We start from the raw sequence: 27,276 nt of genomic DNA, 5'->3' as shown, positions 1-27,276 counted from the left end.
TAGATTATATGAAGGCCGCCGTAGGTTCTACTACGCGTTTGGAAAGGGATGGGTGATGGGTGACAGTAGGGGTATTCAGTTGGTTGCAATCTGCAACCTCACTGCTAGATGCCATTAAATCCTACACACTAGTTCTGTAAGCAGATTTTTGGTGACGGTTGGCGCTCTATGCATCAGCCTACAATGTGAGAAGAGCAGTAAAGGAGGCAAAAAGGGACAATTTCAGGAGGGCAACCCCAAAAGCAAGGTGTAAGAACTATGACAGAGCCCCACCCCCTCCTCCTTGCTCAAGCGTCTATAGCAAGTGAGCTAAACACATTTTATGCTCTCTTTGAGGCCATCGACAGCCAACAAGCTAAAACAGCTGAAGCAGAGGTTAATGAATGGGTGGGTGCACCTGTCACACCTATCTCCCTTTTTGAGCATGACGTCAGGAGGACTTTCACTGTCATCCTTAACACCGGAGCACTCCAAGGTTGTGTTTTGAGTCACCAGCTGTACTGCCTGTACCAATATGACTTTTGGTGGCCTGATAACAGACAACATTTCAACTGGAGGACCTGCAAGCATAGGTGAGCTGGGACAAAAAGGTGAATAGCAAGACAACCACTGGAAGCTGAATGTTCTTTTGTTCGATTCCCCAGGAGACTGCCTCTGTGATGGAGGTAGGGAGGATCTCCACTAGCTCAGCAGAACGTCCTAGGACTTGAACTGGCGGGACTGAGAAATATAGCTTTACATTCTTGGAGCTGTAACTCCGTGAAGGCTCCTCAGCAGACTGGTTCTCCAGCAGTCTTTGATGGACACATGCACATGTTGCACATGCTCTTGTGTGGTCTTGGAAAAGATCAGGATGTCATCCAAATATACAAATGCAAACTTGTTCAGTATGTCCCGAAGCAGGTCATTTACTAGGGCTTGGAAAACTGCGGGAACATTGGTCAGACAAAAAAAACCCAGAATGACAGGAGGTTGAGGTGCGTCTATCAGGTGAAAGGTGAGGGTTTCATGATGAGAACCTGACGTGGCCAGGCGGACCGGGGAAGTTCTATGAGTCACTGAGCAGAAGAGGTATCTATCAAGGGCGCTAACTTTAAAGGGCTGTTCTAGGGGCGTAGACAAACACTGAAATCGGATGGGTCTGGTCAGGCAGTATTAGCTGGGCATGAAGCATAGGAAGCATGCCATTGGGGGCAGTTGTTGCTGGAGTCGGAGGATCGGGTGGCGAACCCGCCTTAGATTACGATAAATAATAAAGGGACACAATATTTGTATTGCACCTTCACATTTAATAAACAGAGCACTGCTTTTACCATGTTGTGCTACATTCCTGCTAATGTACACACTTTTGCATCAAAATAAGTAGGGCTGGACCCTAATATTCGACTAATTGATATTTGTTTGTTGGGTTGGTATTCGGTTTTCAATTTTGGGATTCAGATATTTGTTTTTTCAGTACTGTAGAATAATAGAATCCTTAAAAAGTAATGCCTTTAATTAAACCAAAATAATTTTCTACCCGAGTAGAGATAAAGTTTGTATGGGTATACTGTAACAGCCTGTTTTCAGATGATTTAATGAAGGTAAACAAAGCAAATGGCTGTACGTAATGCCACTGCTGGCATGGCGCTGGCTGAGTCTTTCCCGAGTCATGCCATTAGTTTAGGAAGCGCTTGATTTCATATGCAGCCGAGTTTTCCATGAGCGGAGCATGCATTTAATTTAATTGTGGGAAGCCAAAATTCTAATTGCGATTATTATTCAATTAATTTTGCAGCCCTACGCTCATGATAGGCAGATATATCCTTCATGCCCCCCACAATGAATCGGAGAATTGGAGTCGACTGGGTTTTTATGGGCGTGATCATACTGTAAAGCCTGGCTCTGAGACTTGTATAATAAAAAAGTACCACACAGGCACAAGTGAAAACTACCAAAATATAGTTTTTGCTGTGTGTTCCAATATTACCCAATATGGGAACAGGCTAGAGAGCAGAAGTCCAAAAGCCAGGCAGGGGGTTATAACAGGCAAAACCCAGGTGGAGAAAGTGGCTGAAACGCTAAGGCAGAAGCTCAGTAAACGATCTGCCTGGAAATGAATGGAAGTGGGCCGGTGTACATTATATGTTACTGGGCTGATGGGGATGTGGTAACAGGTGGGCAGGTGGGCAGGGGAGGTCAGATGATGGGGTATGGCGGAAATGGGCTACTGCAGGGTAGGTGGGACTATCTCGGATCTCAAAACGACAGGAGAATTTGTACAAGGCAGGAGAAAAAAACATACAAAGAATATGTGAGACTAGGAATTGGATGACATTGTGACACATGGAGGTTGGTGCTTTAGGCAGTTCAATACTGCATTTCGACAATATTAAATAAATTTTCCAAAATATAATCAGGTGAACCTAGACAAGAGTCATTATTATTATAAGTCATTAAGCCAATTACAAAAGAAACAATTTAGCGTCAGTTGAGTCAGAGAAATATAAAAAACTTGAAAGGTCGAGGTGTTAATTTTTGAGGAAGCTGCAAGTCATTATCAGAAAAATAAAATGTAATATTTTTGTCCATCAAATTAATAATATGCATTTAGTTTCTACACATTTACAGTGTATTGGATTCAGATAAAGTGACTTAGGACAGTTGGTTTACCTCTTAATACACCCTGCTTTTGAAATAAAACCCTTCATTTGATAGACCACCAGTTTAGTGGAGGTCCAGCAGACAGCATGCCTCAGATCAGGTGTTGTCCAGATGTGCTGGTGAGAGCCATCTTCGGGCTCCAACTAATATCTTATTTGGAGAGAGGAGATGGAACAAGAAAGCCCTCCTTGACCTTCAAGGGCCTATTGTGCTGTATACTGTTAAAAAATGCTTATTATTTTAGTATCGGATGAAGATTTGTGTTTTACTGAAACAGCATCCTTGTGTCACATTTACAGTCAAGTGAGCACAGAACTGAGCCTCTGCCCCACACATACTTGTACATACATGTCAAATTTAATTTGAAGGTAGTTTGTTTGGCATTTTAATAGATATTTTCATCCCAGAGCCTCCCACAGTGCCTTGACTGCATTCATTTTTAGCACCAGTGACTACGTTTACATGCAGAAGAATTTTGTTTTTGTAACCCAGTTAACCCAGTTGTGGGTTGACGCATACAAATCTCATATCTCAGTTTCAATAGCTCATACTCTGATTATTAAAAACCTCAGTTGGGTTGTCTGGCTTTCTTCCATTTCTGTGGCATGTAAACACCTTTCTCACTTTTTAGTTTTTTGACATTGACACAAAATCTATCTATTGGGGTTACTTGTTCCCCCTCACCCCTCCACACCCGTCTCCTCTCTCTTTTCCACCTGGTCCCTTTCTTCATTTCCTTTTCTATACCCCATGGACAGAATTAAAAAGTAGGATAAGATATTAGCCATAGGAACGCACTGAGTATCTCTGTGAAAGCCAAGTTGGATAAAGCAGTGTCTGATTATCAAGCAAGGCTGGTGTCATGCTTTATAACAGGAACAGTCAGATCTGCTGGCGCCCAATTGCAAAGTATTACATACAAGGTAATTATGAGGTAAAGTTCATAGCAGTGGAACATTGTTTGCAAGAAGGCCTACATTATTACAGAGGTTTAAGGTAACTTTATCTTTAGTGTGTGTCTGTGTTCACCAAGGAGAAGTAATGAGAGTGGATGGTTGTTCTCCACCAGACAACCAGATTGAACTGTGCAATGGCTAAAATAATCTGTCTGTCTGTCTGTCTGTCTGTCTGTCTGTCTGTGTCTCTCTCGCTCTCTCTCTCTCTCTCTCTCTCTCTCTCTCTCTCTCTCTCTCTCTCTCTTCTCACTTCTCACTTCTCTCTGTGACTGGGGGCTGTCGTGCCTACACAGAGGGCTCGGCCACTGCTGCATTGTGGCCCGGGGCCTCATTTGAATAGGCCTTTAGTATTTTTTGTGAACAAGTCAGCGCCATTTGCATTTGTTCCAGTCACAAAGGTTTATCAGGTCAATAGGGACTCCCTGGCAGAAAACTAACACGCCAGGGTACCTTTTTTTACCTCCCTCCGTCACGTCTCCTCCATCGCTGTGGTTGTCAGGCGCCTGGCCGACTTGTCCTGGTAGTATGTAACTCAAGCATGTGGTTTGTATACATGTGTGCATGTATATGTAATTGCAGGGTCAGAAAATAGGATGTAATACTCTTCAGACTGTGCTGACAAAGGTTTAATTGACATACATTTAAAGCAGTAGTTTGTTTGATTGACAAAGAGGGTTTGTGTGTGTGTGTGTGTGTGTGTGTGTGTGTGTGTGTAAAAGAAAGAGACTTTTACACATACATTACATACCTGCACATTTGTGTCTGCAGAACTGCAGAGTTCAATTTCCCGATCCTGGAGTATTTACACTCTTAATAAAATGTGTAACATGGGGAAGAACAATACGTGCCGATATGTGGGAGCTAATTGCACCTCACCGGTTTCAACACAAGTGTGATGGCAGGATAAATGACCATTGTGCCATTTATAAATGTGTACTTGAAGAGCTTTTAGTTTGTTAATTCTCTTCTCTAGGAGATGGACACATCGGGGAGTAAAAAGTCTTCTGTTTTGTATTTAGAAGCAAACAAAAAACTTTGTAGCATTGTTAGCATTACTATTGAAAATTAAAGGAAGCTGTTAGCTTAAATATGTCAAACTAACTTAGGGCTAGCAGTGCACATATCTTTTAAAATAAGTGCTAACTTTGCTAACCTGTATTTTTTCAATGCAGTGACTGCTAAGACAGAAAATTTTTCAGTTATGTTTCTAATATGTTATTAGCTCTATAAGAGCTTCTAAGCACGTTCAAACAATTTCATATGTCTAATTACTAGCTTGATAATTTGTGCGAAAGTGCTTTTAGGAAAACCATTATACCTACTTTTCGTCCTAACGTTGTAAAACTGTTGTTTTTGTACCAGCAAGCCTATATATATATATATCCAAAGAGAGCAGAATAACATCTCATTAAAAATGTATTGTGATTTTTGGATGGATAGCAGAATTGACTTTTTATGGTTCTAACCTGAAGGTTTCTTCGGAGCGTTGTTTCTGTCACTCATGTGGCTGGGTTTGGGCTTTCACAATCTAAAACTAACAGCACAGTGAACAAGTAATTTTGTATTGACTAAATACTTAAGTACGTTTTTTTTTGTTTTTTTTAAAGTTGACTTACTGCAAGCAGCGGGCTATGCACTTGAAATAATAGAATAATACTGGTCCACAGCATTTCTATCCATATTATGTGGGTTTTTAAGTGCAGTCAGGGCAGCAGGGTGCCCTAATGCTCAGGGAGATTGTCCTTCGTTTAAAATGTCAAAGGCTGCATTCTCATAGCAGCCAGGTGTGCTGCTGAAGGGTCCTCAGGCAAGGAAGCAAACCCCCCACCTGCTGAATCACTTTGGTTAAGAGCTTCCACCTCATCTCGAGTGAATATACTATAGTATACTACAGTACAAAACTGTAGTGTCAGACTTCTATTTTTATGATTGCGAGGAGTACAATAATATCAAACAATCACCTTCAGCCTTTTATCATTTTTTCTATTTACATCAAAATGTAATCTTCAGCAAACAGTGTGACACAAAATTATATATAATTTATCACTGTGACCTTGCACTGCAGAGTTATTTGTATGTAATATATACATATATATAATATATACATGTAGTGCAGAATGAAACTTAATGCCCTATTCAAGGTCAAATCTTTGTTGCTTTAAATGCAGGCGTAGCAGTATGGATTTTATTTTGCAACACCTCATTTTGCAACACCTCATTTTGTCTCTGGATTTGTTTGCATCGATAGCAGAATTCACATTTGTGTAATCCTTCTCAATGAAATAAACGTGCATTATTGAAAATATTAAATTGACCATGTAAACCTTAAGAAAAAGTTTTGGCTTATACACAGATAGGAAGTGCTTACTGTATGAATGCCCTGCACACCAAATATATGTATACAGAAAGGGATTTTTTTTGCAGATTTGAGGGCAGACAAATCATTTCTATAGAAAAAAACATTTTCAAACCCATGGGTTTCTTGCTTGTGACGGTCTGTGCACCCATGTTAAAGCTTGTTCAAGGCATTAGCTAGTTTAATCACTGTGTACAACAATATGTACACTATATGGGACTTGCCTTAGAGACTTGGCGCACATAGCATAAATATAGCAGAATATACAGACACACACAGACACGGTGTATATAGTAGGATACAAAACTATGTACACATCATGCACAACTGTACTCGTGATTAAAACTTGGACTGGTTGTATTTATATTGAAGAGCATTTTTACAGGGATATTTGACAGACAGCAGAGGAGGGAAAAATGTAATATTTTGTGACAGACCTGAGTGGGAGACATGCTTACAATTGCTCCTATCATGCTGATTTGAGCTCGCCTGGCTACAGCGCTGTGCTCTGCTGTATTTTGTAGCGATTGTTTGTGTTGAGCTGTGTGACCCTCTGTTTGGACTTCTATTCCATTATCTTATCAAAACCTGCTGCACTTGCGTCCCAAGCAAAAAAAAAAAAAAAAAGCAAAGTGAGAGCCCAGCGTCAGGTGTTACAAGCTGCTAGTTAGGCCTGTAGCCAGGCCCAGAGTGCCAGACCTGGCAGTTCCTAGGCTGCGACGTGTGAAACGCTGCACACAAAGGAGCTCGCTCCATCTGTATGCACCCTACATAGGCAGGCTTTTGTTGCAGCCGACAGGCACATGACTGCTAGCATCTTAACCCCTGAGAGCCAGCGTCTCTTTTTCCCTCTCACTAGACTGCACACTGCAGTAGACACCATCGTGGGTTAGTACTTTGAGGGGAAAAAAACAACACTTTTTTTTTAAAGTAAGAGCTAGTGGTGTATTAGTGATTTACTTGTTTGGTATTTCTGTGGACATTTCGTTCAGTAGTAGTTCCCTTAGAAAATATATTTAATTAATGTAGTGTAATATTTATAGACTCGTACTTTAAGCAAAATGAATGCAATACATTGTTTGAAGAACTGGATCAGGGCTTCATTTTTAACAATGATTTGGGGTTAATATCGAGGTCAGCCATGAATAGGGGGGAAAAAGTGTTCAGTGTTTTCACATTAAATATATGTAAAAATATGCAGATAAATATTTTCTGTGCGGCTGTATAGATTTCCAAAACAATAATTCTGTTTACTGCCAGGCCCACTTTGCTTATTTGTCTGTACATTCTGCATAAGGTTGTAGGGACAGTTCAGAAATGAGACCGCCGAATCCCACTGGGAGACCCCTCTGTAAAATCCAATTAAAGATAAATCACTAGCATCAAGACTCGGCAGCTGTGGCAGTTAGGAGACGCTCCGACCTATTACCAATCTTCATTTTTCAATTTGAGTGTGCTACGTGGATGTCCTCGAGTAGATCATTAAGTCGCAATCACACACAAACATACAGTACACACACACACACACACACACACACACACACACACTCTCTCTCTTTCTCTGTCTGGGAATGTTTTGTGTATGTGTGTGTGTGTGTGTGTGTGTGTGTGTGTGTGTGTGCGTGCGGGCACTCATGCTCGATATGAAATCAAACAAACACTCTATTTGTAGTGTTCCTGAGTTCCCTTAGTCAGCTGAATTGACAGTCAGATAAATGCCTGAATTTTTGGAAATAAGAAAAGAACAGAGGGAAATAACAGGAAGGACAGATACGTTGCAGGTAAAATAAAACATGGGTTCACATGGCACCACCTTCCTCGTATGAAATGTGTGTGTACGGTCCTGATGGGGGCTGGGGTGTGAAGAGCTTCTATCTGGGCCGAGCTAGGTCACGCAGGCCCATCTACGCTGCAGTGGCTCTGTGACGTGGCATTAAACTAGAACCAACAGCAGGTCCGAACCCTTTAAGAGGTGGCACCACTCTGAGAATGCCAGAGAACTGCATGTAAGCTGATGTTTGATAAGAGCTGCAAAGATAATTATTTATTAATGCGGGATGGACCCCGAAATGTGAGCAGCAATTAGCTGGGAATCAGGAGAGGTGTGTATGTGTGTGTTTGTGTTGGGAGGAGGGGAGAGGAGGGGTAAGTTTCAAATATCCCAAAATGTGTCTATAATATATTTTTAATTTATCTTGTTAGCATGTCTGCAGTTTATAATTTGCATTATTACTGTAATAACGAGTTACTCCAGAGTAACAGTGTGATCAAAAATGACACAAATGTTTGACCTGAAATGTTGCAGCCTTGAGAGCACTTGACTTTGCATTCAGAGAAGTTTTCCTGTGTCATCTAGCATTGAAGAATATTTCGATGCCTCATAATAAAAATCTATTTAATGCGAGCTTGAATAAGACCAAAGTAGCAAGAATTGCAGCATTAGGTTTGTTGTAAATTTAATTTTGCCATGCTCCACGCATTTATTAGAAATCACAGGGGGGAAAGCCCTGTTTGCTAAGGATCAGAGTGGCGTTTCTTTGTTATATTTTCGTTTTTCGAATGTCCTCAAATGGGCAGTGTATTCTGTGAAATTAAAAACCAAACCTTTTCTTTAAAAAAAAAAAAAAAAAACCTGGCAATTGCAAAGTGACCTAGAGAGGGGAGTGTCATGGTTAACTAAAAGTAGGACAATGATTCTCCCAAAGCACTGCCTTTACTTTAATGTGAGAAGAGCTGCAAAAAAAGATGGTGAAGCTGTCAAAGTGCTGCTTGTTTGGGATTTATTGTTGGTTAGGCTGTTTTAAAATCTGTGTAGGACACTTGTCTCTCACGAGCGCAGGTCGATTTCGTCTCTCCTATTTTCCAACCTTTGCTCTGCTCTGCTGCCGAAAGGGCTTCCTCCACGCAGAGAAGCTCGGTTTTTAGAGGTGAGTGGCTTAATGATTATCAGAGGAATACATTTGAATCAAAGTGCTGAGTTAGTGCCGTTGATAAATGTGAACTGGTGTTCGAAAAACACTTGAAGGTTTTTTTTTTGACCTTGTAGGCTTTCACCACTTTGTTTATTTAAAGCTTCAGTCAGCTGCTTTACCCTCTTGTGCATTTGTAATATACAAGTTTTAATAATCATTTTTATAGAGTGATGAAAATGTATAATGTATTTAATAGTCAGTTTCAAATGTGAAATAATAAAAAATGTATAAGATAGATGCAATTTGCAGTCATGATAGTTGCATTTGAAAATGATGATCTTTGAATTACACGTTCAAAATGTCTGAAAAGTCTGAAACTCAAATGATTTTGTACACAGGTAGCCACTTATTTGAAAACAATAATGTATTCATATTATCCCACCTTTCTTAAGCCATTTAAAGTTTCGTAAGAATGTGACATCCTGGTGAAAAGCCTTCTCAATCACATTTTTAATTGCACAAACAGAGAGAAAATTCTAATTCATTTTTCCAAATGAAACTGCAGCTTGAGTAGTTTATAAAATTGTCATTTCGTAATTGTTATTCAATAATTATAATTTAAATCATTTCATCATGATGAAGCTTTGCTTAAAAATAAGTACATTACATTTTAAACGTTGCCATATTACTTCCCAGAGTTCAGTTTATGAAAAGATTTCAAAGTTAAATTTATTACGAAAGTCTTTCCGGCAGAATGCAGGAAAAACTAAATTATCATTTTGTTATTGAAATATACAGAATCTTTTCAGAATAAAAGTCTGTCCTTTTGCTGGGGTCCCTATTTAAAATCTAACCTAATCTCTTATTATGTCACATCATGTCATTTTTTAACTTTTTCTTTTAAACAAAGTCCTATATTCTGTCGAGCCAATTTTTAAATGAATTCATAAATGCATTCAGAGTTTTTAAAATGTATCCAGAGCTGAAAAAAAAACCCCATTTTGATCCCTCACTGAAACATTTGCCTCCTTTTTTACTGCACTGAATGCTGATTGAACGGGCTCACATTACATTACCAGTTATTCACAATGTGGCCTTTATTTAGATTAGTATTTATGCATATATATGATGTGTATATTTGGTTTTCAAATAAATGTATTGGCTTGTATTCACCTTATGTCAATTATATGAGAGAAAGAAATGCTATACTAGTTCAAACTCTTTTTTTCGCTCTCATTCTGGCATGAAATAATTATATTTCATACTTATTCTGAACTTTGAAACAATTTAAATACTTTATTTGTCCCTAACATCTTTTGAGCAAAAAGAAGAAATCCTGAAATATGATGTGAACTAATTAAATTGAATAAAAAGAAGACCTTATCCTAGACAGACTGCAGAGGGTTAACCTTTGTATCTATTTGGTCCCAAAGTGGCTAAAGGAATTTATATCTATCTTCTACATTCAAGTCAGTGTAGCTTTCTGTTTTGGCATTTGTTAAAAAATAACTTTTTTTGTCTACAGTATAGAGATATGTTGTATAACATACATTCTTTTTGTAGCGATTTGGCAAGTTATAAGCAGTGTGTGAGTGACTGCATCACTCGGGCCGCCATGTTGTCTCCTCCTGTCCTCCATTTTGTGATTTTATCCTCTCGGTTATTGCTCACCTGCTTCTGTCAAAGTTTTACCAAACTCTCTCTGGTTCTTTATCAGAGTGCATAAAATAAATTCTATTGCTTTCACTTGATTTTCAGTTGACATTTATTTATTTTAAAGACTGTCAGGCTTTTGATTCATTACTGAGACAGATAACCTAATGGCTAATTACCTTAAAGTATCCTTATTACAAACTGAAATCTGCCAACTACTGCAATGAGATGAAAGCTGCCTGGAAAGGAAAAACTCCTCAAAAGAAGAACTGTGTCCTATGTGACAAGGCGTTAACTCTTAGAACAATTTGTCCCTCTAATCAGCAACACCCATGTAAAAGGTTGACTACGTCGTTGGGTTTCACAGCTCTGCAGCGTGAGTGACTGTGACCCGCTGCCCCATAATGGCCACCGGGGGTCATGGAGGTTAATAGAGACTGATGTATGAGGCCCCAGAGTGACTTCCCAAAGGGGATGGCCCCTTAATCCTTATTAGGCCTCTGTGTTAGTGATCCTTACCTTTCAAAGCAAACAGCACGCTCCCTTTGCCGTGGGGCCCCGGCCTGCCCCCGGCGTTACACTTCTGACCGCGGGGTCGTGGCCTTTGTTCAGAACCCTTCAGAGACTGACCTTAGGGGTCACGGCTGTAATAGAGAAGTTGTCGAGGCGCGTGCTGCCGAGGGGCCCCTCGCTAGACCACCTTGTAGAGGGAGCGGGCGTGCCGCATCGGTCACCGAAGAGTAGAGGAAGTGTAAGTGTGTGTGTGTGTGTGTGTGTTCGTTCGTGTGTTCGCCGGAGTGTGAACGTATAGATGACTGTAACTTATAAGGTGTAAATACAGCTAGGGTTATACGTCTGAGTTATTACCATTCAGGACAACCTCTTAAGCTTGTAAAAAAAGACCCGAACTTTGGCATTTTAAATGCAATAAGTCATGTATTCACAGAAGTAGCTACCGCAGAGAGGGTCACATCTCTCTTTACTGGCATTACCAGGTGGTTCTACTTATTTAACTGCATTTTATTAGCTGCTGACTTAAAGCTAGAATGAATACATTGAAGAAATAGCATTTTTGGTGCAGAAATGGATCACAATGTTTTTTTTGCTTTGCTAATGATACATTTCCTTTAAGAGAGAGCTGCTTGTTAGCTTATCTGTTCAACTTCCTATAAAAACAAATAATTTGTTATTTAATTACAATTCATGTTATGGTTTTTCTGTATTTATGCTGTATGTTTTTTACCACTGAGTATTAACAATATCTTGGCTCATATTTTTCTCAAGTACTGTTTGTCCCAGGGCAGTACTGCACTGAGGTGTGTGTGTGTGTGTGTGTGTGTGTGTGTGTGTGTGTGTGTGTGTGTGTGTGTGTGTGTGTGTGTGTGTGTGTGTGTGTGTGTGTGTGTGTGTGTGTGTGTGTGTGTGTGTGCGTGCGTGCGTGCGTGCGTGCGTGCGCTATTAATGTGATCTGTATATGTTAATTGGTCCTGTTTGTTGCAGTGGATCCATGGGATGATTCATAAGGATGTGAAGACGCCTGGGGTCTGATAAGAGCATTGAATCAACAACTCCATTGTTTCAGCTCATAATCATAACTCATTTTGATTGAGACATTCTGTGCCATATCAACAAGGCAATATGCTTTTACACACTTACAATAAATGTAAAGGCAGAGCACTGCTGGGATTTAACCTGGGGGTGATGGGGGTTGATGAAAAAATTGTGGTTGTGGACTCTTGGAGGTGCCATAAATGAAGTTGTTAATATTGGAGTTTCATCAATGGCAGCATTACGCAGGCCGCTCCTGCAGGGGCGAGGCCGCGCAGAGGGCTACAGTGTCAGAAGTTGGCAGCTGAGCCAAAACCAGAGTCGTATCCTCAAGTGAACTCTCTGCGACGTACGGTGCAACAGGCTCTGCCAAGTTTTTTGAATTCCTGCCACATGTTAGATGGTAAACAACTGACTAGGAGAAACGGTGTCTTAGATTGATAAGGAGGACTAAGGGTCTCTTGAAATCTGATGAAACATGTATTTGTTTACACTATTGTTTGATTAATATTCAGCATGCAGTTGTGGTGGCGTTTTATGCCTGCAGCCAGTGCGATTGGTTCAAAGACGTGGCGAGATGTGACGTCACAGGGTCAATCTAATGAATGTTTGGTGCTCGATCCGTTTTTCTCATCAAGGGACACAAGTAATTTATATATCTTGACAAAGTGCAGTGAAATCATGGGTTACCTGTGTTAAACCCCTGTAGTAACCCGATTTTTGTCTCACTAATTTTTTGCTCATTTTTCTCAAGGTTTTGCGTTCGTACATTGTGTGTTTTTGATATGTGAATGGTGCATTTGAGGCTGAGGAGAGTTAGGCAAGACAAGTGCACTCACTCTCTGTCTCTCTCTCTCTCTCTTTCTCTCTCCGGTGGAAACACACAGCAGCGTAACGCCTTTTCTGTCAGCCTCCAGGAGAGAGTGAGGAGGAAGGAGAGACTGCAACTAACCAAGCGGCCATATTAGTTTGCTGTTTTATCGCTCATACTTGCTCTTGTTTTCGCCTTCTTCTCCACGGTAAAAAACACACATATGAGAAAACGGTGGAATGTAAAAGGGTTTCCCCACCATTATTTGTTTTAATGCTGGCAATTCCTCTTTACACTCTGCATGAGCTATAAAGACAGATTGAAATCAGCTAGCTGTGCTCCATGATGTGTGATCTGTCGTTTTTTTGACAGTTTTCCCTTTTTCCTCTCTCTTTTGTGTGGCTGCTACTTTGGGGAGAAAGGAGGGGGAAAAATTTGCCTGTGCTGAGTTCTAGGTTTCTTTTGGGGAAGAGAAGACCGGAGGGGAGGGGAATGAAGTCCAAAAGAGAGGAAGTTGTTTTTCTGCCATGGGGGAATCTGTTGCAAACAGTTAAGGGGCATTACAGCATTTTGGCCACAGAGTTTTCGTGGAGGGAAGTCGGGTGGAAACCGGACGGGTGTGAATAACCTTCAGCAGGCTGATACAGAGATTGGTAGGTGTGCACGAGACAGGGAGAAAGAGAAAGCCAGCAGGGGTGGTATCTGGCACAAAAAATATAAAAAGGATCCTCCTTGCAGGCTTAAATTAACACTAGCTGTTCAGAACAGGGCTGTTTATTACTGTAGGCTATAACAGTGCTACTGAAAGGACAAGAAAGGGTGGGAGACAGAATAGGGTGGACACTGAAGGGGAGGCAGAGGGGGGGAAGGAGGGAGCAGGACACGAGTCATCAGCAGAGTCCATTTTATCGTTCGGTTACTGCCCGACATTTCTCCTTTCCTTATTCGCACACAGGACCGCTGCTGCTGCAGATAGCAGCAAGGCAAGGGTGGCCTAGTAATGGCACATGGCGGGCGCACTGCAGTAAATATTCCAGGATTTTACAGCATGGTTCACTGTTGCAATCATGGCATTGCAGGCACACCTAGGTGACTATAATTGCGTGCCAAAACAGTCAATGTAGCTTTTCAACTCATTAACATGTTTGTGGTCGAGAAAAATAATCAAGACGATATTCATCAGTGATAATGCCAGACTTTCTTTTTTGGCCTTTATTAGGGGAACGCCATTGCTTCTGTTGCCCCCTGGATGTTTTGTAATGAAGGACATGTTAAAGACAAATGTCTGATATACAACTCAAAGCAGCAACAGCTCTGAAATGAAAAGATAAATCGTTAATCTTTCCAATGAATCTTAAAGTTAGCTGTTGCAAGTTGTCCAAGAATCCTTTAATCATTTGTGAGTGTGTGTTTGCTGTGACTCTCCTCCTAAGGAGAAGTGCCCCCCCCCACCGACCCCCGCCTCATGCATGCGCACGTCGTGTCGGACCAGTGATGCAAATGCGTAGTGTGCACACACTCCCACACGTCCCTGTTTCATCATCAGCTGAGCCCTTTCTCCTCCACTCACAGCTCTTCTCCCCTCCCTCTCTCGCCCCCTCCCCTCTCGGCTCTTGCTTCTTTTTCTATCTATCGCTCTCCTCCTCCTCTCTCCCTGGGTCCCGGCCACATGCAAGAGGGTAGACTGGGACGCTGCAGCTCTGGAAAAAAAGAGGGGAAAAACACTCTGCTGCTATTTCTACAGGCGGGCCCTCCCCTTTAGCTAGCCTGTGCCAAAAGAGGGAGGGATTTTTTACTACTCCCAGTCCCAGGATTTTAACCCTCTGCCTGCACTCGCTTCTCTCTGCAAGATCTGAGATCCTCAATATCATGCAACAAGTGGCTTTGCTTTACTCGTACTTCGACATTGCTGCGCCATTTGCAAATACATTTTTCGGGACACCCGTTTTCTTCACTTCGTGGGCACTGATCACATGCCTTTGGTCAGTTTTTGCTGCTTCTGTGTTGTTGTCAATAGAGTTACACTGGACTATGTAGAATCAGTAGTTTTGGTTTATGCGCTACCGCGCTGCAAAGGCTTTTTTCGAGCACGTGCTTCTTGGTTGCTCGCCATGCTTCCTTTTCTCGTGATTCTGCTCTGAAGCTGAGGACGAAGACAGCAGTTTTTTTTGCTTTTTATGTTACCTGTGCATGTATTTTGATTTCAGCAGATGATTTCTCATGTATTTTCCTGTGTTCTTATCTTCTTTGCCCTCCTCCTTCCTCACCCTTTCCATCTCTAAACCTCTCCCTCTTTTGGGTTTTCTGCCCCACCCTCTCTTCCTCAGGCTCTCTCTCTCGCTCTCTCTCTCTCTCTCTCTCTCTCTCTCTCTCTCTCTCTCTCTCTCTCTCTCTCTCTCCCTCTCTCTCTCGTGGGCAGTCTCCAGTGAAAGGGGAGCAGGAGGGCGGAGCAGGAACGGGGCTTTTTCTGGGACAGGTGCCAATTCCAAACAAAAGACACAAAAAGCCAAAAAAGAGTGAGATAGTTCCAAACGAAAGGAAAAAAGTGGCATGTTTCAAGAACTGATTTGTAGGAATGACATGTGTGTGCATGTGTAACTATTCTTCTCTCTCTTTTTTGTATTGCGTGAGTGAGTAGCAACGGAGATCTTGAATCCTCTCTCTCCCCCCTCTGCTCTCTTGCTCCCGTGAAGGCATTTGAGTTTCGAGCAGGGAAAAGAGGGAGGGGCGGGTGGAGTTTGGAAGGGGCAGTGGGAGGTGGAGCCTTTCCTCCTCTCCTCTTGAGTCTTTTGCATTATTCATATGCCCGGGCCAGTGCTGCGATCTGACTGGCTGCCTGGCTTAGCATTCACTCGACATTCAGCGGCTCTGTTTGCTAACATTCCTCATTCAAAGTCTTGTTAACTGCCAGACGGGAGGAACACGCGACTCCATGGGAAACCCACATGGCCTCCTTATTGTGGCGGGCCCTGACAGTCTCAGACTAGGAGGTGGCAGACAGGAGAGAGCGAGGGGAGCCGGTTTGTAAATATAAGAAAGCGGTTATCTGAGGATAGGCAGCTTACCCGAGACTTAGAGAAGGGTTTGGGGTAAGGTGGCCAGATTGACAGGGTAAAACCCAGACAGAGGGGCAGACAGACATATAGACAAGGCGTTGAGGCAGACAGGGAGGCTGGCACTTTCTGGGACTCTGAATGGGTCTCTCGTTGGCATGCCCGCCTACTCCTTGCAGGGAGTGCAGAGCTGTGTGACTGAAACGGAGCCCCTTCTCTGCCCTTCTCTACAGAGAGGATATGTGGACATACTGTGTGCAGCCACAGAGGGATCCAGCACAATGAACGCCGGAGATTTCGGCGCTTTACCCCAGATAGCTGATGACTGATGTTTGTGCCAGTTGCCTTCAAAGTCTCAGTGGGTAAGTCAAAGAGTGTGTGTGGGTGTGGAGGTAAGTGTGTGTATGCATTTATGCCTGTGTATGTGTTTCTATGAGACAAACGCCACAGCGACTTTTGTGTGTAAAGTCTGGGTGTTGTTTTCTTCAGGGCTACATTACTATCCAGAGAGAGGAGGCTTAACTAAATATAGGCAAACCAGGGGGGTAACGTGGCATGAGCTTTGAATTTCAGACGGAACTGAGCTACTCTCTTCTGGTGCGTTCTTACCTGCAGTTTTGCAGTCCAGGTCGGCCTTTTGTGTATGTGAAAGAGAGACGGTTTTGGAGGGAGCAGAGAGGGACTAGTGCTGTAATGTTGGGCCGAGGGCCAGACAAGGCCTGCTACACAAGGCCGAGCCCCACCACAACGCTCCCCCCCTCTCTCTCTATCGCTATCTCTCTCTCTCTCTCTCTCTCTCTCTCTCTCTCTCTCTCTCTCTCTCTCTCTCTCTGTGTCTCTCTCCCCTTTTCTCTCCTGGTCATCTATTAGAAAACTATTAACAGCGATTCTCACATTAAGTTTTCTCATTAAAACCTCATCTTAGTGAATATGTGCAAGGTTCCTGGTTTGTAATAGGTTTAACATTTGAAAACGGGTCATTGCTGACACGTGGCCACATGTAGCTTCGATACAGCTCGAACAGGCCTTTTAGACATACCTGTTATTGTGCTTTGTAACTAATGTGGCTCAAATAAAGCGTACGTTTTCATTTTCTTTTTCATTTCCTTTACATAAACAAGAAAAATGCTTCAGGGAATTAAGCTGTAGACATTTCTCTTATTCGATTAAGCCGTTTGAAGACGCAATTAAATCCAAAGCTATGTAACTTACATACACGTATTTGGGTGGTGTAAGAATTAATAAAAGTTGAATTGTCTTTAATATTAGTAACACACCTGCTTTATCCCTCAGGAAGAATACCAACACTAATTTTGTCTGTATTATATCATATTTTCCACATAATTAAAAAACTCAATATGCCACACCCCTCACTGATGCCTTCTACTAAGGCATCTTTTAATTATCGCCCATGAATCAGTTTTTTGAATTAGCGCTAATTTAAATTTCTTTCCACATTGCCTGTTGATATGGCTTAATGTTGAACACCTCAAGGCACATCAGAGTCTACGATGACCAATAGGTAGGAGTGGAGGCAGCGTGAGTCATCACAGAAAACTCCAGTCATCCCACCTACGTCCTACGTTTGACAGACATAGATCTGCCACTCTCGTACTACAGGGCCTGGCGCGCCTGCCGCGAGCTCCGCCATCACTGTAAAGCCAGCAGGAAACCCCGACTTCGCTTGCCGCATTCCGAACCCTTCTTCTGAGACCTTCAGCCCGGGAAATTATGAGCTAGTACATCAGCATTTGGAGAAGGAACACGTCATTGCTGAACCCCATCGGCTAATAAGATGCAGCAGTAAAAACTGCAGCAGAATCAAATGAAGGATGTAATTGTTTTTAAAAAAAAATATTTTTCCTGCTCTTTTCTATTTCTTTCCTTTCTACTTTATTCATCTAGCTAACACACATAGAAATAAAAGGTAATATTTGCAGATATTTGCGGCGAGTTGTGCTGCTCTTCACAATCAAACGCCCTGGAGGGCAAAGGGGAGAAACATGCTTTAATACACTATTAATAACTTGGAACCTGTCAATCGTTTAATTCACTTTTGAAAAACATTAAACATGTTTTAAAATTCCTTCTGACATGGGCATTTATGTCATACAGGAAAGACATACAGTTTACTTGAGACGCAAAAAAACAAACCCGTTTTGACAAAATACATATTTCTACGCAAAACTGGCAGTAAGTCAGTTTATTGCGAGATTTTATACAACTATTTTTTTTAAAGGATTTCCTGTGCTTAAAATGGCCTCACCTTTAAATTGAAAATGATAAACCACTGAGGACCCCTGCATTGTGTTTTTTAATGAAAAAAGTGATAGTGAGATTTTGCCTTAATATTTAATCAGCGAGACAGATTTATACAGGAATTGATATTGGTTGTTACAGAATGTTAGAGAACAGCAAAACTGAAGGTAATGTGAAAGCTAACATAAAGACCATCACACTACATCGTGAATAAGACACACAGGACGTGTTTATGCACAATTGCGCGCACACACACACACACACACACACACACACACACACACACACACACACACACACACAGGCAAACCCCCAGACACATTTGGTGCTACGTACCCCACAATGAACCCTGGCTTTTAACATGAATGGGGTTCCCACGCCTCTCCCAAGGAGTGCAGGGCACAGTCTCCTCCTCTGAGCATTCACACACACACAAACACACGCACAATGCACACACTACGGATGGCCACACAGTCTCACTCAAACACACATAGGTGCTTTTGAGTATAATACAGAGGCACACACACTTGCAGTGAAAAGGACACATTTTAAAAGGCACACAGACAAATATAGATTATTATTCAGAGCACTCACAGCTATGATGATCATGTCAATTTTTAAGATGGAGTGAGACACAGCTATCTTTATTGCTAGCGCTTCAGTAATTTGGCATAGAAAGCAGCTTTTAATTTGTTAAGCAGCAAACAGGAAGGTAAGTGAGGAATGAGACGTATTTGGGGTGTTTTACTTTGGTTACATTTCAGTTACACCTCCAGATTTTTTTTGTGGGTGGGGTGGGGGGGTGTCAGTCGTAGGGTTTAGCTTTGCAGGGAGAATTTAAATGAAGCAGAAACAAAAGTTCGTGGGAAAATCTAAAATTTCAATATCTAAGGATTCAGCAACACAAAGTCCTTGTGTGTGTGTGTGTGTGTGTGTGTGTGTGTGTGTGTGTTAAATTAAATAAGGGATCTATTTTAATATTTATTTTTATATCATTGTATAATACACTACGCTGTTAGATTAGTTGTTTTCTTTTTCGTGGAAAAATATGTGCGTAATATATACAATATATATTTATATAAAATGACATTCGCTTTAACATTGCATTGTGTGTGTTAGTGAGTGAGTGAGTTGCATAGTATAGTTAAAATTTTAACTATAAAAAAAAAAATTATTTGATGCTTGTTTATTTCTTCCATTATTGCCTCTTTTATTTTTTATTTTTATATTAAGCATTTTTGAAAATGTCAGCACATTATTTTTAGAAACTACAATTGGATTACAAAAAAAGGCTAATTACAGAAAATCTAAATACATGCTTTATTTGTAGTAAATAACATACAGTAATATAATTCCCACTGGTAACTTTCTGGAGCGTATGCTTCCCTGAGAGATTAATCTTAAGCTTCTTCAACACTGGCCAGTATACAGTATGATAATACTGATTTTCCAGTCTAAATTCGGCTGCAGTATTCTGAGCCATGATCACTCTAACATATGTCACATCAGCCTTAATGATACAGTCAAGTAGCTGCTTGGCAGGTTTATGACCTGAGGGCTACATGGACACCTTGGTGTGTGTGTGTGTGTGTGTGTGTGTGTGTGTGTGTGTGTGTGTGTGTGTGTGTGTGTGTGTGTGTGTGTGTGTGTGTTTTGTGAATATATCTGCACAGTATTTTGCGTGTGTGTGTGTGTTCATTTGGATATGTGTAAGTATAACTATATTTACGTCTGTTTTTCTCTTTCAATTGCAGGCTCATTATCTGGGAATGACTTTATTTTCCTGGTCAGACCTCAATGTCAAGGTTGGTTTCAATGTTTTTTTCACTTTCTATATTTTTAAATACATTATAGTAAATATATATATATATATATATATATATACACATACACACACACACACCCAATGGTGCGTATAACTGTGTGTGTGTGTGTGTGTGTGTGTGTGTGTGTGTGTGTGTGTGTGTGTGTCAGTCGTAGGGTTTAGCTTTGCAGGGAGAATTTAAATGAAGCAGGAACAAAAGTTTGTGGGAAAATCTAACATTTCAATATCTAAGGGTTCAGCAACACAAAGTCCTTGAATGTGTGTGTGTGTGTGTGTGTGTGTGTGTGTGTGTGTGTGCGCATGCCACCACACTGCTGAAAGTGAAAGTCCAAATAATTTCGGTCAGGTTTGGAGCTGGGATCATGCATCCTGCAGGCACACAACACAATTAACAGTTTGTTGTTAGTTTATTGAACGCAATCCGACTCATATTGTTCCCAGCACACAACAGCGACTGTGGCAGCGAGTGACGCGTCCCATCAAAACCCGGCTCTGGTGCGTTGTGTGTGTCATGTCATTTGAATCAGTAAGTCTCTGGTGCAGTTCAAAGATAATCTCCTCAAAGGAAATTAGTCGGGGAAAAATAGGAAAGAAAAGCCGTCAGCCTAAAGGTCAAATGAAGATTAGAGAGAAACAGTACACGAGGGCACACCGGCTGGCACCCGGAACTGCACAAAGGCCTCATTGTCACGGGAGCCCTCGGCTCTGCACACACTCCTCCTGGGTACTTGGGGAGACATGACACCTGTTGGTGGTTCTGGTCAACTGCAGGCAGAGGACAGGACACCTCCACAGGGAGAGAGCGGCACTCAAATGTATTTATATTGTTTTACTTTTTCCGTTTTGAGAACAGTAAAATAAGATAAATGTGCTGATTAATTTGTCCCATGACATAAAAGTTAAAATGACAAGAAAAAAATCCCAATTTATTTTGATTTATATTTGTTGATTTGACAGTTTTATGCCAATGCTCCAGGCAAACAGGGTTCACTCACTTCAAAGAGTTGAGCGCTTAATCTCAAATGATTTGAAGGATCATTCTTGACAGTTTAACACAGTTTTGCAGTTTATGCCACCATGTGTCCAAAACGTTTGACGAGTGTTCTTTTGGAAAGTTGAGTTCATGGCTATAGGGTGTTCCTGAGTTACACCTCTCATTAGTTAAAACAGGTGTTTTTGGAGTGTTTTCATATGATAATACTCTCTGAAAACATTTTATTTATAATATAGTTTTTAAAGTTATTTTAATAAATTTAAAAAGTTACAAGATACACAGCAAAATATACAGGATTAATTTAACACTGTTAGTGTGTAAGTGCATACGAGCTATAAAAAAAACACGAAAAACAAAAACATAATTTCTGGCTTATCTCTAGTAGTTTCTAGCCACCCCAGTACAATGTAGGAGTACGGAATGGACCTTTTTCACAGAGGACATTTTGACTTGTTACAGTGGGAAAAGCCACAGGTGTAAATAATAATATCAGTGATGGCTGAATTCTATGCAGCTGCTTTGATTTCATCATTCGAAATTAGTAACACCTGTGCATTTCCTACGATGACAAGTCAAAAATGTCGACTGTGAGAAAGGCCTTTTTAGTTTGTAGTGCTCACAGCAGTGAAACCTGTAACGTATATAACTCTTAATAATCCACATAACGAGCTGTCGATAGATTTTTTTGGGACTATTTCTTTGGGAGAAAGACGTTCCAGTTAAAGCAGTTCACAGTGAGGTCAGTGGATTATCCAGAGGAACAGTGGCACTCTTTCTGTAAAAAGAAAAAAAGATGTGTTGCTGTCAAATTTTTTTAACATGTTATTTTTCAAATACTTTGTGCACCAGAAATTAAATCCAGTTCACCTCCATTGTGTTAGGATGGAGGTAGAAATCCCAAATATTTCTCAATCTGCATAAATAACTATCTGTGTGACGAGATACCACCAGAGGTGAACGAGAAAATATGTTTTCTGTAATTTGCATGAATGGATTTGCTTGCCCCGTGTAAACCTGAGACTTTACAGGCTTTGACATTATGTAGCTCGTGTAGAGATGTGTGTGGCATTTATGGGATAACCAACCTGCAATAAAACAGCCGCAAACTGGTGCGTGCGTGCAAGGAGTTAAGGGAGTGACTCACTTTTATAAGTTCGACCCCACCTTGCTTCCTCACGTCTCCCCCATCACTCTCCAGCTCGAGGGGAAACCGCAGCAGAGCCGCGGCCTCACTCAGGAAACTCCCTGAAACAAGCACAACGGGTCATACAGACATACAGATTTATGCTCATGTGATTTCCTGTGATTTATCTGACCAGTTTTACGTAAGTTAGTGGTGTAGTTTATTCTCTGTCTGCACTCCTTGGGAGAGGTGTGGGAACCCCATTCATCTTAGGAGCCAGGGTTCATTGTGGGGTACATAGCATCGTGTGTGTGTGTGTGTGTGTGTGTGTGTGTGTGTGTGTGTGTGTGTGTGTGTGAGTGAAATAGGTACAGATACTGCTTTCCATGTTTGTTGTGTATTACATGTGTGACCGTGCAGGTTCACATGCACTGCGGAGCGCTGTTGTTAAGTGATTCTCATGTCTCATTCTCATGTCAAGACAGCAGCAGCTCACTCTCTCCTCTCATTTGTCTCCATCAGGCTGAGGAAACCTGAGAGGAGGCGAGCCGATAAACCGCGCAGACCTGAAGCTGCAGAGAGGAGGTGACCTGTCAAGCATAAGTAACATTCAGGAAGTATTCTGAAAGCATTCTTTGATTCACAACAATTAAGGCACAAAGAAATGATGTCAGGTTAGGACTAATGAAAAAAAAGTTATTTTGTATATAGATTATCCAGTGAAAAACAGTCTTAAATGGTTTTAAAAAACAACTGAACATTTAAAAAGAAGTTAATTAAAATGTACTTCAGCAGTTTAATTCATTCTAATCTTCATGCTAGCAGGGACACATCACATCCTCACAAAATCATTGTGATAGAGATTTGAGTTGGTAAAGCCTTAGTGTTTAGCTAAAAAGAAAGACTATGATTTTAATAAAAAATCAAATGTATTATTTAGGGCTGTCAATCGATTAAAATTTTTTATCTAATTAATTACATATTCTGTGATTAATTAATCGAAATTAATCGCATACATAATTAAAGGTGCCTGAACCGATACTTTTTAAGAAAGTAAAAAAAGAAAATTAAAAAAAGGGTACTAAACAACAGTTGGTGACATTAAAGAACGGCTTATTTATTGCTAAAGCCATATGGTCAAAATGAAATTATTTAACAATAATGTATAACAATAACAATAACTTATTTCACTAGTAAATTGCTTTTGAACGACAAAAACAACCACCAGATGGGAAAAGGACATTTACAAAAACTTCAAATGCACCACGAGGCTGTAGTTTACCAGTTTCATTGAACTGGTCTGTGTTGTTTTTCCGACGGTAGCTGCAGATTGTTACATACCGGTGTTGAATCCTCTACAGTAAAACACAGTCAAACTTTACACCGTTTAGCGTTAGCTGTCAGCATTGTAACCGTGTTTAATCCAGCTACTAGCTAGCGGTAGGCTAACGTTAGCTGCTGTCGAGTATAGTGTTAACTAGCATCACATGCAGCGATGTTTGTGTATCGTCTGTTTCAGAGCATCAGAGAGAAGCGCAGACATATCAGTGGCACCAGATTTCGGTAGCCAGGGTTGGCAGGAAGAAGATTTTTACAAGTAAATGTTCCAGTTAATGATCCAGGCAGCACATTCTCGTCTCCCTCCTTCATTTTACAGTCCAATGGTGGCTAGAACGGCTCCGGGTCAAACGTCAATATGGAATGGATTAATCTGCGTTATTTTTTCTCAGATTAATTAATCGAAATTAACGCGTTATTTTGACAGCCCTAGTATTATTATTTTATTTCTTCAGTTACTTTGAAAGTTATTAAAATTCTCCTGAGTCCCATGTGTGTTTAAAATGAATAACATATCTACTTACAAAATATATCATACAATAATACAGTTATAGTGCATAAGCATGTAGGTTTATTCTTGACAAGATGATCTCAACTCAAAGAGCTACTTAGTAGCGTTCTCTGAGCTTTCAACTGCAGCCCACAGTCTTCATCAGCAGATATGTATTTCATATTTCCGCCCTCAAAACAGAGTAGGTATTTTTTTATTACATTAACTTGTGTTAGAAGGGCCTTTTGTCGTTGTGAGTTTGTGTTTCCTCAGGTCGACCATCAACCGTGTGACATGAGAGACACCTGCAGAGACCTACTGTCCTTTGGGGTGAGGTAGTAGGTTGTATAGTTTTAGGGTCATTCCCAAGCTGTCAGATGACTATACAACTTACTGTCTTTCCTGAAGCGACTGTGATGGCGGCATCATCATTATCATCATCGGCATTGTCACAAAGGAAAATACAGCTTCACCACTGCAAATTCTTTTGTGTGTGTGTGTGTATATATATATATATGTGTGTGTATATGTAATAGGATGCTGTTAAATAAGAGAGCAATGTTGGAGATGTTATATATTATAAGTGTAATATAGGTATAAAATAGGTACTGCAACTTGTGTGGAAGATTTTCCTCATATCTTGTAGTGTACAGTCAGTGTGTAGGCTATCTGCTTTGATTACCTGACATCGAGTGTTTTTCTGAAATATAGATAATATCTGGAATTTTTGTAGGTTTTTTTTGGTTATTGAAATGTAAGTTTAGGAGTCTGTTACTTTAAATATGCTTATTATAATTGCAAATGCTTTAACAAAATGCCTCCGTTAGCTGATATTTGAGTAATGGTTTTACTCTTATCTATCATTTTAACTCTAATGTTATCATCACTTATCTTGCTGTATTGACGTAATAGCAACACAGTAGTTGTGTCTTCATTTACACAGTGACCAGATGTGTACACACCTTCAGATCCACATGTTCTTCCTGCCCACCTAGGTGATAAGTGATTAATGGTGTTCGTACAGGGTGAGGTAGTAGGTTGTGTGGTTTCAGGGTTGTGATTTTACCCCATCAGGAGCTAACTATACAACCTACTGCCTTCCCTGGAGGGCAGCAATACGTCATAGGAGCACACACGTCTTTGCCACCTGACTGACAGACTCCCATTCACTGAGCACAACAAAAAGCTAGCATTTGATTTCAAATGGGTGAGTGATGTTAAATCGCAATATGCATTTCATAGCAACATTCATTACTTTAACTGTGAAGTGTAACTCGTGCTGTGTAGATAGCATGGAAAAGGCAGTTGGCTTTAGAAATGATGTGATTAGAAAGCAAATAAGTAATTTAACTTTGTACTGTTTCATTAATAAATAAAGACTGGATAAGAAAGAATATAAGAACAAATGACTGCAGTCTGATCTTTTCAGTGTCTACTGAGCACTGAGGTGCACTACTAAATACCTAGTTGATGGACTTGATTCTTGAAATATTGCCTTATTCTGTAAACCTTGTAATGAACTCATTTCAAAATATGAATCTTAAACTCCTCTGTAGTTTAGGCTTCAACATGTAGACATGTACTGTCTCTATCTATTTAGAAGAATGTTCTAAAGTTTGTCTTTGTCTTTGTACTTTAATTTTTTTCATGAAATATGATGATTTACTGGATCAAAGAGAAAATAAATTCCCAGAAATGATTTGAATCAACTAAATTCAAAGCATACAGTCCATTTTATTTGAGCTAGACACTGACAAATGTCTAGCATTCTGTTACACACTTCAGAGTAGTCATAGGTTGTGATGGTTTTCATGTTGCATCCCAGAAGTTGATATCTGGTTCACACAGTGTATTTCACTTAATTGAGCTCTGTAGTGTGGAGACTTGTCTCTAATTAAGAAAACATTAGCGCGTGTGTGTGTGTGTTTCCCTGCTGAGCACCCACACACAGTAGATGGCGCTAGATATCCCACGTTGTGCTTAACTTGGGATGTTGGCAGTCCACACTTTATTTTACAGAAGGCTATGAAGTTATAAAGACTATTGAACAGAGAAAAATCAATCTGTACTAACCTATACACAAAGGGGATGATACCGGCAATGCTCATTCAAAACGTGTCATAATATACATTCACTGAGGTTACATGTTCATTTTGTAAAGAAAGCTACAGGTAAATACCGTTATGTTGTGATCCCATATACATTTTGGGTAAACTATACAAATAATAAAGGTAAATGTAAAGAAGAGAAGCAAATTTGCCAGAGAAAGGTTTTTAAGATGTTGATTTTGCCTAGCTGAAAAGGAAAGTTAGGAAATGCACCTGATACTTAGTCTACTAATAGGATAACATGACTCATAGGCTATTGCATTGTGCGGAGCATGTCCATATTAATGTGCACATAATATTATATTGTTGAATGCTGATGAAATCAGGAGTTACAGGCAAAGTCTAGGACCACACCGTAACCTGACCAACTAACACTCTTGATTGCTGAACAATACAGTAACCTACTTTTCAATTTTACACTTATATTTAACCCATATGTGTTACAATTTGCATTTACCATATGAAAACATCTGGAAAAGTAAAATCAATATTTTCAATGTGTGCACAAGATTCAGTTACATATATTTATACCAGTTTCATTGTCATTGATATACTATAACATACAGTACACGACATATGTACGAGTATATGCAGTGATGGAGGAAGTACTCAAGGCCTTTGGAATTAAAATAGCCCCACATCATCACATACCCTTTACTATACCTAGAAATTGGCATGGTTTTATGTCGGTTAGCCTAATAGCTGGTTTGATTTGCATTGAGAGATGATTTTATTGAAAGTACCCCATGCCAATCTCTAGGTATGGTGAAGGGTATGTGATGATGTGGGGCTATTTTAATTCCAAAGGCCAAGGGAACTTTATCAGGATGCATAGTATCCTGGATCCATGAAATAACTGGCCTTTAAAAATAAAAATCTGCCTGCCTCTATGGGAATTTAACGTAGGGGTGTACTCACTTTTGTTGCCAGCGGTTATTTTGAGGGGACAGCACATTTACACTGTTATACAAGCTGTACACTTAATACTTTACATTGTAGCAAAGTGTAATTTCTTCAGTGTTGTCCCATTAAAAGATATAATGAAATATTTACTAAAATGTGAGGGGTGTACTCACTTTTGTGAGATACTGTATAACAGTGCAGCATATTTTATGAGCTCTGGTTTGTGAGGAAAATCTTAATCTGTAACAGTGATTAAATCAGTTAATTAAATGTATTGTAGTGAAGTAAAATGTGCAATATTTAA

The 27,276-nt window shown here is 40.4% G+C and overlaps 1 long non-coding RNA gene across 4 annotated transcripts in view; it reads left to right on the top strand.

Annotated features, from left to right (window-relative positions):
* LOC118494014 overlaps positions 1-23,127 on the top strand; it is a 31,876-nt gene extending 8,749 nt beyond the window's left edge. For 2 of the 4 annotated variants that reach the window (XR_004896087.1, XR_004896084.1), the window contains 2 exons: positions 16,166-19,996; positions 22,656-23,127. This is a non-coding gene — a long non-coding RNA (uncharacterized LOC118494014). The remainder of the gene's footprint in view (positions 1-16,165; positions 19,997-22,655) is intronic. The other 2 variants (XR_004896085.1, XR_004896086.1) reach the window with 2 other exon arrangements.
* Positions 23,128-27,276: the final 4,149 nt, after the last annotated feature.

This window comes from Sander lucioperca, chromosome 20, assembly GCF_008315115.2.
Source record: "Sander lucioperca isolate FBNREF2018 chromosome 20, SLUC_FBN_1.2, whole genome shotgun sequence".
Taxonomy (NCBI): domain Eukaryota; kingdom Metazoa; phylum Chordata; class Actinopteri; order Perciformes; family Percidae; genus Sander; species Sander lucioperca.
Note: the sequence above shows the minus strand (reverse complement) of the source record. Positions and strands in the feature narration are given on the sequence as shown.